The sequence below is a fragment of the Tupaia chinensis genome, unplaced genomic scaffold (assembly GCF_000334495.1).
Source record: "Tupaia chinensis unplaced genomic scaffold, TupChi_1.0 Scaffold000272_1, whole genome shotgun sequence".
Taxonomy (NCBI): Eukaryota; Metazoa; Chordata; class Mammalia; order Scandentia; family Tupaiidae; genus Tupaia; species Tupaia belangeri.
Window position 1 is genome coordinate 4,069,414 of NW_006159754.1, and position 13,342 is coordinate 4,082,755.

The following is a 13,342-nucleotide window of genomic DNA, read 5'->3' on the forward strand; positions in this document are numbered from 1 at the left end:
AATGCCTGCTGTTTTATGTATTAGGAGTACGAGGGGGGCACAAGGGTTTCAGTGGTGAAAAATACCAGTGACTTTGATAGTAGTTGCTCTTAACCAAACAGTAGAAGGTCATGTATACATAAAGCAAGTCGCCTTTCTTCAGCTATAATTATAATCCAGAAACTTGTCTTATTCCCTTCTATCTATCCAGTGCTTAACAAATACTTGTTAACTGAGTAATTTGTTGTTAATTCCTGAGTTACTGGGGCAAAGACTAGGAAAAGAAGAGAGAGACAAAATTAGCAGAAGACTGTGATCTGGCCTTTGATTTCTCCAACGCCTAGTTGAAGGGACAGTGCTATTTGTGACTAACCATGGTGTAAGAAATGTATAAAACATTTTCACTGAATTACGCCCATTTTAAGTGTGTGGTATCTGATAAATTCACAGAGTATATCCGGCTATAAGGTTGAATGAAGGAAGAGTAGAGGTAGATTTTAAACTGGGAGGGGATGGTGTGGGGAAGGGAAGCATTGTTAGCTACCCCATTTCGTATAATTAGTCCTCTCTGGCAAGAAGCATGTGGTCAGAACTTCGACAGAAATAGAGTTTCTTAGAAAACAGTGCAAGGTCACTGGAGTAGACAGGAAATGTTGGAGGTTAATTATGCAGTGCTACTTTTTTATTAAATATGTAAGTTCAGAATGTAGAAAACTTGCTTACCGACCTGGGTGCATGCATAATGTGATAATTCTTTTCAAAAAGAAGATTTATTTTTTTCTTATAAGCAGCGTCTCCATGGTAACCATAAAGGCCAATCTTGCTTTGTGTGTATTATATCAACACCAACAGCTGGGACAGGTTGAATAAAAAAGGCTGGAGAGCAGAAGGTAGAGGAATTTGGAGAGAGAATAAAGAAAATGACAGCCCAAACCAGACACTGTATAACTTATGCCTTGATTCATTAGTATCATATTTGAAGAAATCAATTTCAAACCCATTTTATTTTCAAAAGTACTTCCTCTACATACTGTTTAAATCAAAGGTAGAACAAACTATTAAGTCTTTAAAAAAAATAAAGAAAGTAAAATGAATGACTTGAATAGTACATTTTAAAAATCAGTGGGCTTTGACAAATACGAACATATTTTAAAAATCAATGTACTTAACAAGAGCGGCACAAAGAAAATGAAAACCAGAAATATATGTGCAGGCTCGAATAATGAATTAATGCAAGACGAAAGCTAAACTGCTAAAGGGATTTCTTTTCACACTTCAAAAACACACTGTATAATGCATGTCCATATAGCATGAGTCTTGATATCACTGAATCATATGTTAGTAGGTGCGCAATGATAATAAAAACAATGCACCTGCAGAACGATGAATCACTTTATTTGGTGAATGAAGCTTTATTTCACTAATTTACTTTGCAGCAGAAAAAAATATATAGATATTTCATCATAGTTTACTTTTCTTAGGCATGTGGAAAATGAGTACTGATTATGACGAATCAGGAAAATAAGATCACCAACTATATATTTTTATGAGAGAGAGAAAAGAGAAGGGGGAAGAGCTTTTTCTTGCTTCATGTTTTGACATGGTCTCACTGTGCTGTAATCCTCCTGTCCCAGATGCTTCAGTTACCAATACAGGCATACCTCAGTGCACAGCCTGCTCAGCATGGTCTGGGAACCAAAGCCAGCCCTCCGATGAGGAGCAAGCCTTCTGTAGTAGCACCCTACGTCTCGTACGCTGTAGCTGGGCCCTCTAATAACACTGTTTTGTTTGTTTATTTATTCCATGGGTGAGAAAGACACAAAGAGAAAACGAGAGGAAGAGAGAGAGAGAACAATGTGCATACCCAAAAGGGTCTTGACGCCATGATTCCCCCCAGTTTCAGCCAGTCCTAGATTTGGGCATATGACTGCCTGGCATACTCAGGGTGACCTCTAGATGCAAACTCAGAACTTTCCCAAGGGGATCAGCTTTCAGAATATCACAATTCCCTGCTGTGCTATCAGCCAGTCTCTCTTACCACAGTTTCTAATTAAACGTTTCATTTTGGGATAATTGTAGAGTCACATGTAGATGTAAGAAATAATACACAGATCCATGCACTCTTGATGTGGTTTTCCTCCAATAATAGTATCTTCAAAAATGTACTACAATATCACACGAAGGCTATGAGTAGTGGTGCTATCTGTGGATCTTGTACAGATTTCTCCATTTTACTAACAGTTACCATGTGTGTGTTTAGTTCTATGTAATTTATCACATGTGTAAATGTCTGTATCTATGGCTACAATAATGATGCAAGGCCGGTCTATACCCACAAAAGTCCCAGATTACGCTTTTATAATCAGATATACTACCTAATGGCCATACTGTGATCCCTTTTCCTCCATTTTGGACATGGACACGTAGGCCTGGTGTGTTTTTTAAGTTACTGGGTCTGGGAGTCAAACTGTGTAGTTGACCATGTGAGATCCAGTTATCATCACCACACCACCAGCTGGCCCCGTCACTACTCTTTCTAGAGAAAGCTGAAGAGAAGAATGAAGTAGTTACCTTTTCAATCTTCTATAAGAAATACATTTCAAAGGAAGAAAATAGCAATCATAATCTTATCCTAAAGGAGCTATCATTTTTAAAGGTTATTATATTTATTTCTTCTATGAGCAAGAGAGACTACACCAAGGGGATCAGGGTCTTGATGCCAAGATCCACTCCCCAGCTTCAGTCAGCCCTGGATGATGGACATAGGCATGCCCCGTATACCCAGGGATGTCACTAACTATGTACTGGGGATCATCTCATGTGGGTAAATCTTGGCAGAGCATCGCCTTTTACTGCTGTCCCACTGTCAAGCCCCTCCTTCTGTTTCAGGAGTGTGTGTGTATGTGTGTGTGTGCGTGCATGCACACTTGCTGAGAAAGACTACAATGCAAACAGCAATAACTTCCAAGTCTTGCTATACACAGTTAATTGAAATGCTTTTGTGCTTACTAAAATCAACACTCCAATTAACTTGGAAAATATTGATGTAACTTAATTGTTAGTTGATGCACTATAACGTCTGAAAATGTTTCCATTATTTTTATCTGTTATTTGGATTTTTTAAAAAAAATAAGCTCTTGGGGACAGCAGGTGGTGTGGTGGTTAGGGTGCTGAAATTCCAAATGACCAATCACGGTTTGAGTCCCAAACAGGGTGACTTGGTTTCTCATCTTTTCTCTCTCTCTCTCATGAGCACATGTGCCCTGTAGCAAATTAAATAATGATCATAATAAATAAAATTAAATCACTTTTAAAAGTTATTTTCATTTTTAATTTCCACATCTATTTGAAATTAGTTTTTTTTTTTTTATTTATATTGTGTTGGTTGCCAAAAGTTAAGATTCAGGGCCCACACGTAGATTCATGTATTTTACAGGAGAAACATACTTTGTAATTGAAATTTGCAACTTGGTATGGCAAATTCTCCTTTGGCAGGAACTACTCTACTGTGAGTCAGGAAACACAAAGTAAAATTGAATTAATGTCTTATATCGTTGTATAAAATATGGGAGTGCCGCTTTTGGTAGCAACATAGTACAACATAGACCCTGTGTGTTGAAGTCCGACTTACCTGTTTTTCCATTTCCATGATAGGGCATGTAAGAAAGTTATTCTAGCTCAGTTTTTAAGAGTCTGTTACATTATGGGGACCAGCAGTTAGCGTAATGGCTATGTCACTGGACTCCCATGTAGTCGACCATGGTTTGCATCCCGGACCCAGTGGCTTAAACTCATGCCGGGCGCGTGTGCGTTCACGCCCAAGATCCCGAGAGGAGAATGGAGAAGGGATTGCGGTGTGGCCATCCCCCGGGGGGTGATTTCTCGCTTTCTATCTCTCTGTCTCTGTCTGTCTGGTGAGCGCACATGCCCTATAGCAAAAACCTCTCAAAAAAAAAAAAAAAAAGAAAGAAATATAAAAAAAAAAGAAGAGTCTGTTACATTATGGCACCCAAGAAGTGAACTCAGAGTTTCCACTTTCATATCTTCCTTATTGTTGTTTCTATGGAATTTCATTTTCTCTTGTCTCAATTTAAAATTCATCAAATACATTTGTTAGACTTTTCCTCACTATGTCATTTTTTTATGCATGTAATTTTTAAACCTCTTGTTTATTAAAAAGAAGACTTGGGACCAGCAGTTAGCATAATGGCTATGTCACTGGACTTTCATGCGGTCGACCAAGGTTTGAGTCCCGGATCTGGTGGCTTAAACTCATGCCGGCACATGTCCGTGCTTGACCAAGATCCTGGGAGGAAAATGGAGGAGAAGGGATTGTGGCGTGGCCATCCCCCAAAGGCGTGATTTCTTGCTGTCTGTTTCTGTCTCTCTCTGTCTTTCTGGCAAGCACACTTATCTTATAGCAAAAACTTCTCCCAAAAAAAGGAAGACTTATTTTTATACTAAGTCTCTTTCTGAGTAGTATTTAAACAAATATATATTTTTATTTTTTATTATATCTACTTACATGTTTTAGTTGTTTTCTTATATCTACTTGTATGTTTTAGTTGTTTTGCAAATAACAGAAAAATCATCTCCAAGTCATTTTTAAAGGAGACATTGTGTTATACATATGATAAGCAAATAGTAGGCCAGCCTCTGGTAAGTTAGTTTAATGTTTCAACAATGTCATAAATGCCTATCTTCTCATCTGTTTACTTTGTCATCCTTAGTATGTGAGTTCATTCATCTCATGGCCACAAAATGACTACAACAATTTCAGGCATTACATTTCAGAAACCAATTTCAAGAAGCAAAAAAGGAAGCATTTCTTCCTTATGTTACCTTTTATCCAGGTTGAGAAACTTTTCTAGAAGACCCCTTCTTTGTCTTATTGGCCATACATAGATTACGTGTCCAACTCTAGCAATTCCTTGGTCCTATTCAATTGAACCTAAATGATGAGCTTATGTGAAGAAACTTATGAAAGAGAGGTTGACAACATTAGACTGTGTAAAAACCACAAATAAACAAATAAAATTCACCCATATCTGCCTTTTATTTTCAGCTTTTGCCATAGGGCATGTGAGCTCGCCAGAGAGAGACAGAAAGACAGTGAGAGGGAAAGTGAGAAATCATCCCCCAGAGGGAATGGCCATGCCTCAACCCCTTCTCCTCCATTCTCCTCCTGGGATTTTGGGTATGCACACACACATACCCTGTGTGAATTTCAAGCTGTCAGGTCTGGGACTTGAACCATGGTTGGCCATGTGGGAGTCCAGAGCCTTAACTACCATGCCACTTGCTGGCCCCAGTCCACCATGTTTGTGTGGGATCTAAAGCCAGAACCTGGGTGGGCTTTATAACTATATCACCTAAACTGCGCTGCAGGCTGTTAAATCCATCCAGTTTTCTTCCTTGTGAAGATTACATAAGTTAATATTATAAATAATACAGTTGGCTCATCATAGAGGTACAGTATATGTTAATCTCCTCCCTCTACCCCTGTAAATGTGTTAAATCAGGAAACAGATAAGGCCATTCAATAGAACTTTTAGAGCTAGAATATCCTAGATTTTCTGGTATTTTATTTAAAACTCGGCAAAGAACACCCAACATCATTGAGGAATCTATATGAATGACATGCTTTATTGTGAACCATCTAATTTTGTGATTTAAGATGATTTATAAAATTGCACCGTCCTTTTAAAATATGGATGTAGATATTACATATGTATAATAAGATACATATAGTCTCCTAAATCCTGTACCTTTTGTCTCCATTTATTCATTTTGTTCCAAAGAGGTTTTACATAATTTATACACTACACTAGTGCCATTCTAGGTGCTAAGATTGAGCTGAATTTCAGGGGGCAGAAATTCCTGTCTTCTCCAAGCCACCTTATTTATACAAAGGGATATTGAACTCCATAATAAGTCTCAAACTAATGCCTGATTCCTGAAATTCAACTACTTCATTATACTAGTTATTTCTATGTAGAAAATACCAAAACGCTAAGGAGATTCACTCTTTAGTTGCCATTTCCCACTTAATCACTAGATGGCACCCAAAGAATCTATTTTTCTCCAAAGGACCAGAGAGAAAATACAATCAGAACAGCAACTCTTCATAGTAGAAAAGAACCAAGTTCTTTATCCTTTTCTGAATTTCTATTTATTTATTTGTTCTTTGGGGAGAGATGCAAAGATAATTTTATTATCACTTGGAACTCATGGTACATTTTTAAAAAGTCTTTTCAAGTTTACTGCAATTTTAAGGTCTTCAAAATAAGTCAGTTTTTGGTCAAGGGTAACAGAGTAGTTAAGGTACTAGACTCCAACAGTGTTGACCACGGTTCGTATCTCAGACCCAGTAGTTTGGAACTCATGCTGGGTGCATGTGTATGCATGCCCAAGGTCTTGGGAGAAGAATAGAAAAGAAAGGATTGCAGCATGGTCATTCCCCCCAACCCCAGGGGTGATTTCTCACTGTCTGTCTGGCAAAAATCTCTCTAATAATAATAATAATAATAAGTCAGTTTTTAATTTATCTTATATGACACCATTTGTTTTTTCTTGCCATTTTTGTATTCTGATACGTACACTCTTTTGCTTCTTTAGAAACACTTGACTCATTTCCTTCTCTTGAGACTTAGTTACCAAATGTCATTCCTGTACTCTGTGCCCAGCATTCTGTCAAATCTGCTGTCAAAGTGTACCCTGAAAATTCCCCACTGTACATCTGCCTTCCAGCTACTTTGGAATTTCACAACATTTATATTTCTTTACCACGATAAAATCTAGGAAACCAAAATATATGTGTTTTCTCTCAGGATAAAAAAGGATTAATCATTTCTCAATCTCTGCTTGGGAAGAAGAAACAAAAAAAAATTACTGGAAGCTATTTTGCTTATGAGTCAAAATCCAACTAAAGAAATATGAAACTTTCCCTCTTTCATATGCTGTGCTCAACTTGGGGAAACTCCTCTGTCCACATAATTAGTCAAGGAGAAATGGACTGATGGTTTTAAGTTTTTTGGAGGCTTAATCATGAAAAACATATTTATGTGTGAGTAAGTACATATGTTTACATGTGTGTGTTTATACATATGCACACATACATATGTAACCTTTTTGTTTGTCACCTCCAGGTAACAGCTACTCAATTTTGGGAACAGAGCTTATTTTTCTTTTAGTAGCTGTTTTAGTTTTGCCATAGGATGTGTGCATTCATGGGGGAGGGGGAAGAAGTGAGAAATCACCCTCCAAGGGGAACAGGCATGCTGCAGTCCCTTCTCAACTCTCCTCTCTGGATTTGAGGCATGCATGCACATGTGCCCAGTATATTTTTCAAGCCACTAGGTCAGGGAGTTGAACCATGCATTCTGCCAAGTGGAATCCAGCTGCATTAAGCTCTATGACAACTGCTGGCCCAAAGAACGGAACTCTTTATGGGACCTGACTTTAGAGAATTTGAGTTAGGATAATCGATTCATTCTTCTAATCAATTGTTTTTCTTTTCTAAGGATTATACCCTGAGTTAAAAATGTCCCCTGCTTTCCATTGTATGTAAAATATAACTAAGGGTGTTTTTCATAGACAAAAATTTTCTTTGGACACAGATAGTGTTCTTCTCGATCCTTTTAAATACCATAGCCTTGGATGTCTGGAGTAGAGGTAGAGTTTCTATACCCATTTATTTTACAGATTCAATATATCCTACATTTTTGCTTCTTTTAATTGATTTATGCTATCCATTATGTCTCTTGCAGACTGAGGGAGTGTTTACACTTTTTGGCCTTATTCATTTAGTTTCTGTATCTTCCTGTTCCACTCATTAGAGGATACTGGACGCCAAGGAGGTGACTGCAAACCGCAGTTTAGACATGCCCTTTAGAAAGAATATGTGAAGCTTTCCCATAAAGCAAAGATAATAAGAGATGTCACTGATCTTATGTCTCTCTCCCTAATCCACTAGAGGGAGGCGTTTTCAATGTAAATTGAAGAATTTAGGATCAATAAAAGACCTGGGGTTTTTGTTGTTGTTGTTGACTGTTTGTTTGTTTTGCTGTAGGATGCATGTGCTCACCAAAAGGACAGAGAAAGAGAAGGAAAGTGAGAAATCATCCTCCAGAGGGATTTGCCACATTGCAATTCCTTCTCCCCCATTCTCCCCTCAGAATTTTTTTGCATGCTTTCGCCTATGCCTGGCATATTTTCCAAGCCACTGGGTTTAGGATTCGAACAGGGCGCACTTGGCCATGTGGGATCCAGCTGCTTTAGCCATCAGACTACTTGGCTGACCCCAAGGACCTGTGTTTATTCAGCAAATTTAGAGAAGTGTAGAAACTCCTAGGAAGATATTTAGAGTCATGTATAGCATTGACTACCCACCTCAGCTATGCAACGGGATTCCTGGGGAGTTACAAAGTTCTGGGTGATACCTTAAAACGTTGACAGTCAACCTCCAGAGGTAGACTCCAGAATCCGTACTTTTTTTTTGAGAGGTTTTTGCTATAGGGCGTGTGTGCTCCCCAGACAGACAAAGAGAGACAGAGAGACAGAAAGCGAGAAATCACCCCCCAGGGGGGATGGCCACGCCGCAATCCCTTCTCCACCATTCTCCTCTTGGGATCTTGGGCATGCACGCACATGTGCCCAGTGTGAGTTTTAAGCCACCGGGTCCGGGAGGTGAACCGCAGTCAACTACATGGGAGTCCAGAGACATAGCCATTACATTAACTGCTGGTCCCAGAATTCGTACTTTGCAAAGTACTCCTTAATTTAATTACAGATAATCTCAACCTCATTTAAGGAATAGCATTCAAGAAAGATGAGTCTGAACTCTTGAATTATTACCTATGGTATGTTTGGACCTCTGTTATTGTCTCTTTATCTCATCTAACCAGTGCTTAGCGAAGGAATGAGTAAATGTGAGTTCGAGGCCAAGCACTATGCTGGGAAACACACAGCATGGCCCCAGGAGCCAGGCTGACTATGCTCACAGTTACTGCTTTGGCCCTTCCAGCTCTGTGACCATGGATATCTGACTTAATTTAGTTTGCTTGTTTCTTTCTTTTTAAAAATTATTAATTTAATTTATTCTTATTATTTTAGATTTTATGAAAGGTATGTGTGCTCATCAGAGACAAAGATAGAGAGAAAGAGAAAGTGAGAAAGCAAGTCACCAAGTCCAGGACTTGAACTGTGGTTGGCTATGTGGGAATCCAGCAACTTAACCACCATGCAACCTGCTGGCCCTGTCTGCCTACTGCTTTATCTGCAAAATGGGGATAATGTAATACCCACCTCCTAGTGTTAGCATAAGACATAAGTTAATACATATAAAGCATTTAGGACAGTGCTAGAACTGAGTATATTTGCTCAAGAAAAATCATGTTCTTATTTATATTTATGTAAGTGTAAATATATTTCTATAGTAACAATGTTATTTATTGCTCAAGCAAAAAACAAACTTGTGAAGGAAATATTATTATCCTAAGTTAAGATGAGAACACTGAAGCTCATTCAAATAAAGTATCTTATTCTGGGTAACAGAGCTGGTATGTGTTAGAACTGAAATTCAAGCACATATTTCTGACATCTTAGGAAACTTCTTGAATACTTTACCTCATGGCCAAAATAACTATTTCCAAAGGCAGGGACTCTTGTCATTGGACAGTTCTGACATATAATAGTAACAGGATGATGATGATGTATGAAACAACTACTGAGTCACCATTTATTGTATCTTATTAATGTGAATCACTATACTTAGCACTTTGCCTACCTTGACTCATTTGATCGTTGTAATAACCCTGTAAGTTAGATGTTATTTTCCCTACTTATCAGACAGGGAAATGGAGGCTCAGAGTGGTAAAACATGTTACCGAGTTTCCACATTAGTACATAGTAAAGCAGGTATTTAAACCCACAACTTTCTGACTCTATAATTTGTATACATAACCACTCTCTTGAGCTGCCTTCTATTTGAAAAGCCTTCCCAACAGAGACCGAAAGCCCATGTTTATTCCTGGAGCCTCCATCCACTGCTTCTGGCTTCCCTTGAAGGTGCTTCAGAATATAAAACTTGGTCCTCCACAGCAAGTTAACCTTTGGGGATAGTTGTGAAAAGAAACAAAGATTTATCCTTTTTAGGTTAAACATCCAAGTTTCTTCAACAAATTCACAGTGTGTTGTGTCCCGCATCAGTGGTCATCCCTTTCGTGGCCTCACTATGAGTCCTTTCACCACCAAAGTCACTTCTCTTAGAATCTGCTCACTGGAGACACTGAGAGACAGAGAGGCCGAAAGCAAGAAAACATTCCCCTGGGGGATGGCTATGCCGCAATCTCTCTTTTCCATTCTCTTCCTGGGATCTTGGGCATTCACACACATATGCCCAGTGTGAGTTTTAAGTCACTGGGTCTGGGACTTGAACTTCAGTCAATTATGTAGGAGTCCAGCAAAGTAATCATTACACCATCTACTGATCCCCTTGTTTTGCTTTTAATTAACCCTACCAATGTGGTCTAAAGGTAACCTGAGGTAAATAAAAAATTAGTATTTAAAATTTTTGTGTTGATTTCTTCACAAGCAATATTTTGTTCAACCTTAAGTTTTTGAACTAGTAAAAAGGGAAATACATTTTCTGCCTAGGTAGACTGGTGATAAATAGTTTTTAGATATAATGGTGATTACATGATTGATCAGACACCCATTTTTAAACTCTTTTGAAATCTGTTTTGAAACCTTACCTGATACGCATCTGAACAGAGAAATGCCAGACATCTCACTAATGTAAACCCTATCATTTTGTATTAAATTTTTTTAATTCCTTTTTTTCCTGAAGACAAATACAGTTGATGTCCATACTCCAAAGATTAGTCTTTATAGAGTAAATGAGAAATTGCTGCTCAGACAATTTCTCTTAGCTCACATGAATTCTGTAAATTAAACAATTTCGTATTTGATTGTAAAGAAAGAAAAATCAATATCAGACATAATAACATGTCTTCTTTTAAAAGTTTTAGCTTCATTATTTTAAAATCCAAAGAAATTAATTCATATCACTTTTAAAATATCATATCATTAATCATAAAAGAAGTTGCATAGCTGAAATGAAATGAACATGAATAGGGTCAATTTAGAAACCTGTGAGAAACTGAGAAATCCTTTGAATTCTTTGTTATTATTCCATTCCAAGATTATTAGAAGGACTGATTGTAGGAACGAATCTTTCCTGACTACCTTTTGATAAGGATTTCCACTAATTAGTGAGAAAATGTGTTCAGTAATATGAGCGGTGAATAAAACATAGTTAATAGGACCATCATTTAGTCTCCATACCTCACCTAGACCAGCTTCAATATATCACTAAATAATTAGCTCTAAATTACTAATATAAAATCTAGACACATTTCCCTGTTACTACACAGGGACCACACAAGTTCATAGATATTGACTGGGAATTAAAGATCATCATTTTAGTCTGGTCATAATCTTTCCTTGTATTTGATGTTTGAATTGAAAACTTGTTTTGATTTACATAAAAAGTATGCTTGTACTAGAAAAGTCCAGTCTTTGGTCATTTCCTAACCAACTGGTGAACTTTTGAGTTACCACCTCAACATCTAGTCCTTCACATTTTTCTTGAAAACAGTGCCCAAAGGAATGTGGTCTACTTTTATTTTATACCTTTGACCCAGCTGCACCTGGAATGGGCCATGCTGGATTTCAGTAACCCTCATCTACCTCAACACAGAGTGATTACTTCAGGGAAAAGCATATAACTCAAAAAGAACTGTTAAGTGTGAACCCCAGGGCTGATGTGGGAACCACAGCCAAAGGCAGCAAGGTGGGAATTCCTGAGGGAGAGAGCCTAGAGCTCTGGAAGGTATCATGTGACCTGCAGCCAAAGCCAACTTCTCAGAGATCCCGGAAGATAGTTAGAACGAAAATGGGACAATGGTGATCTTAAGGGCTTCGACTAAGCTCTACTTCTGCCTCTGCCTCTCCCTTTGCCCTTCTTTGTTATGTAACCCAATAAATCCATTCTATTATTTAAGTCTCTTTGTTTCAGGTTTTCTATCAATTATAAATAACATTTTTGAGTCTCAGTTTCTCATCAGTAAAGGGAAGTTTATAACACCTACCCCAGCAGATGTCTGTCAGGATTAAATGAGATAACATTTGTAAAACATGTGCTGAGCATTCAGCAATGAATCCTGTTTTCTTTCCTTTTCCTTGTGTCCTCTTAAAAACTTCTGGGTAATGATGAGTCAGACTTACACTTCATCTATCCAGGGAGTTTTCAGAGAAGGGAGTGGTGCAGAAAAAAGACTGAGCTCATAATGTAAAAGACCACAATTCCCAATGGCTCTCCCTAGACCTGACCATACCCTGCTTCCTTTTCCAGGGCTTTCAACCATCAGACATGTTGGTGTATGTCTGGTAGAGAAACACAGATCATTCTTCAAGATACGTGATAAAACATATGTGGCCAAACAAGGATTGTTTTTAAGGCACATATTTCAGAGGACAACATTTAAACACTAAGGATAAAAAAGTGTATGTAAGACTATAAATCTTGAGGGTAGCTATTTAAAGGTGATTCTTGTTTGTGATGAGAAAATTTTAGAGAGTTACAGATCAAGGTGTCTAGTCTAGGGGACCTGACAGTGTGTGAGGTTGATCTACATGAAAGGGTTCTGGGCTTCAGCTGGAGACTCCTAAGGACACTGGGCACACAGGTGCTTGTGACCCAGGGCTGACTGAAGCTGGGGGTGAATTATGGTATCAAGACTGTTGGGGGCTTTGTGTGTGTCTTGCTAATGGAAAAAATAAATAAATAAACTTTTTTTTAAAAAGGCATGTCCAGTCTAAACTATGATAAACAGTTCCATTGAGCTGTGATGTCATTTTCATTTGGTTATACAACTTTGGAACTGGAGCTTGTTCAAACTCTGTTTGATGGATAAGTGAACTGAGGCCCAGAGGTGATTTCTTCAAACCCCACAACCAGCTAAGGCAGAGAGGCAGGGCTGTGACTCACAGTCTAGTGTCTTTAAATAGATTGCACTCCATCCCAGCCTCTGCCTCACAGACTCCATTTCACTTTCCACTACAAGCCCGGTGTCTGGCAGACACACAAACACCCATCAAGTCTAACAAGCATAGCCAGTTTCCCCAAAGGTGGCACAATTGTCATCTGTGAGTCAGCCTCAAGCCTCATGGACACATTTCCCTATTACTGCACAGGGACCAAGCAAGTCATGGAACAGGGCACACCCAACATCCAAAATGCCTTTACAACCTCAGCACTCTTGGCATTTGGGTGGGACAGTTCTTTGTTTGGCACCAGAAA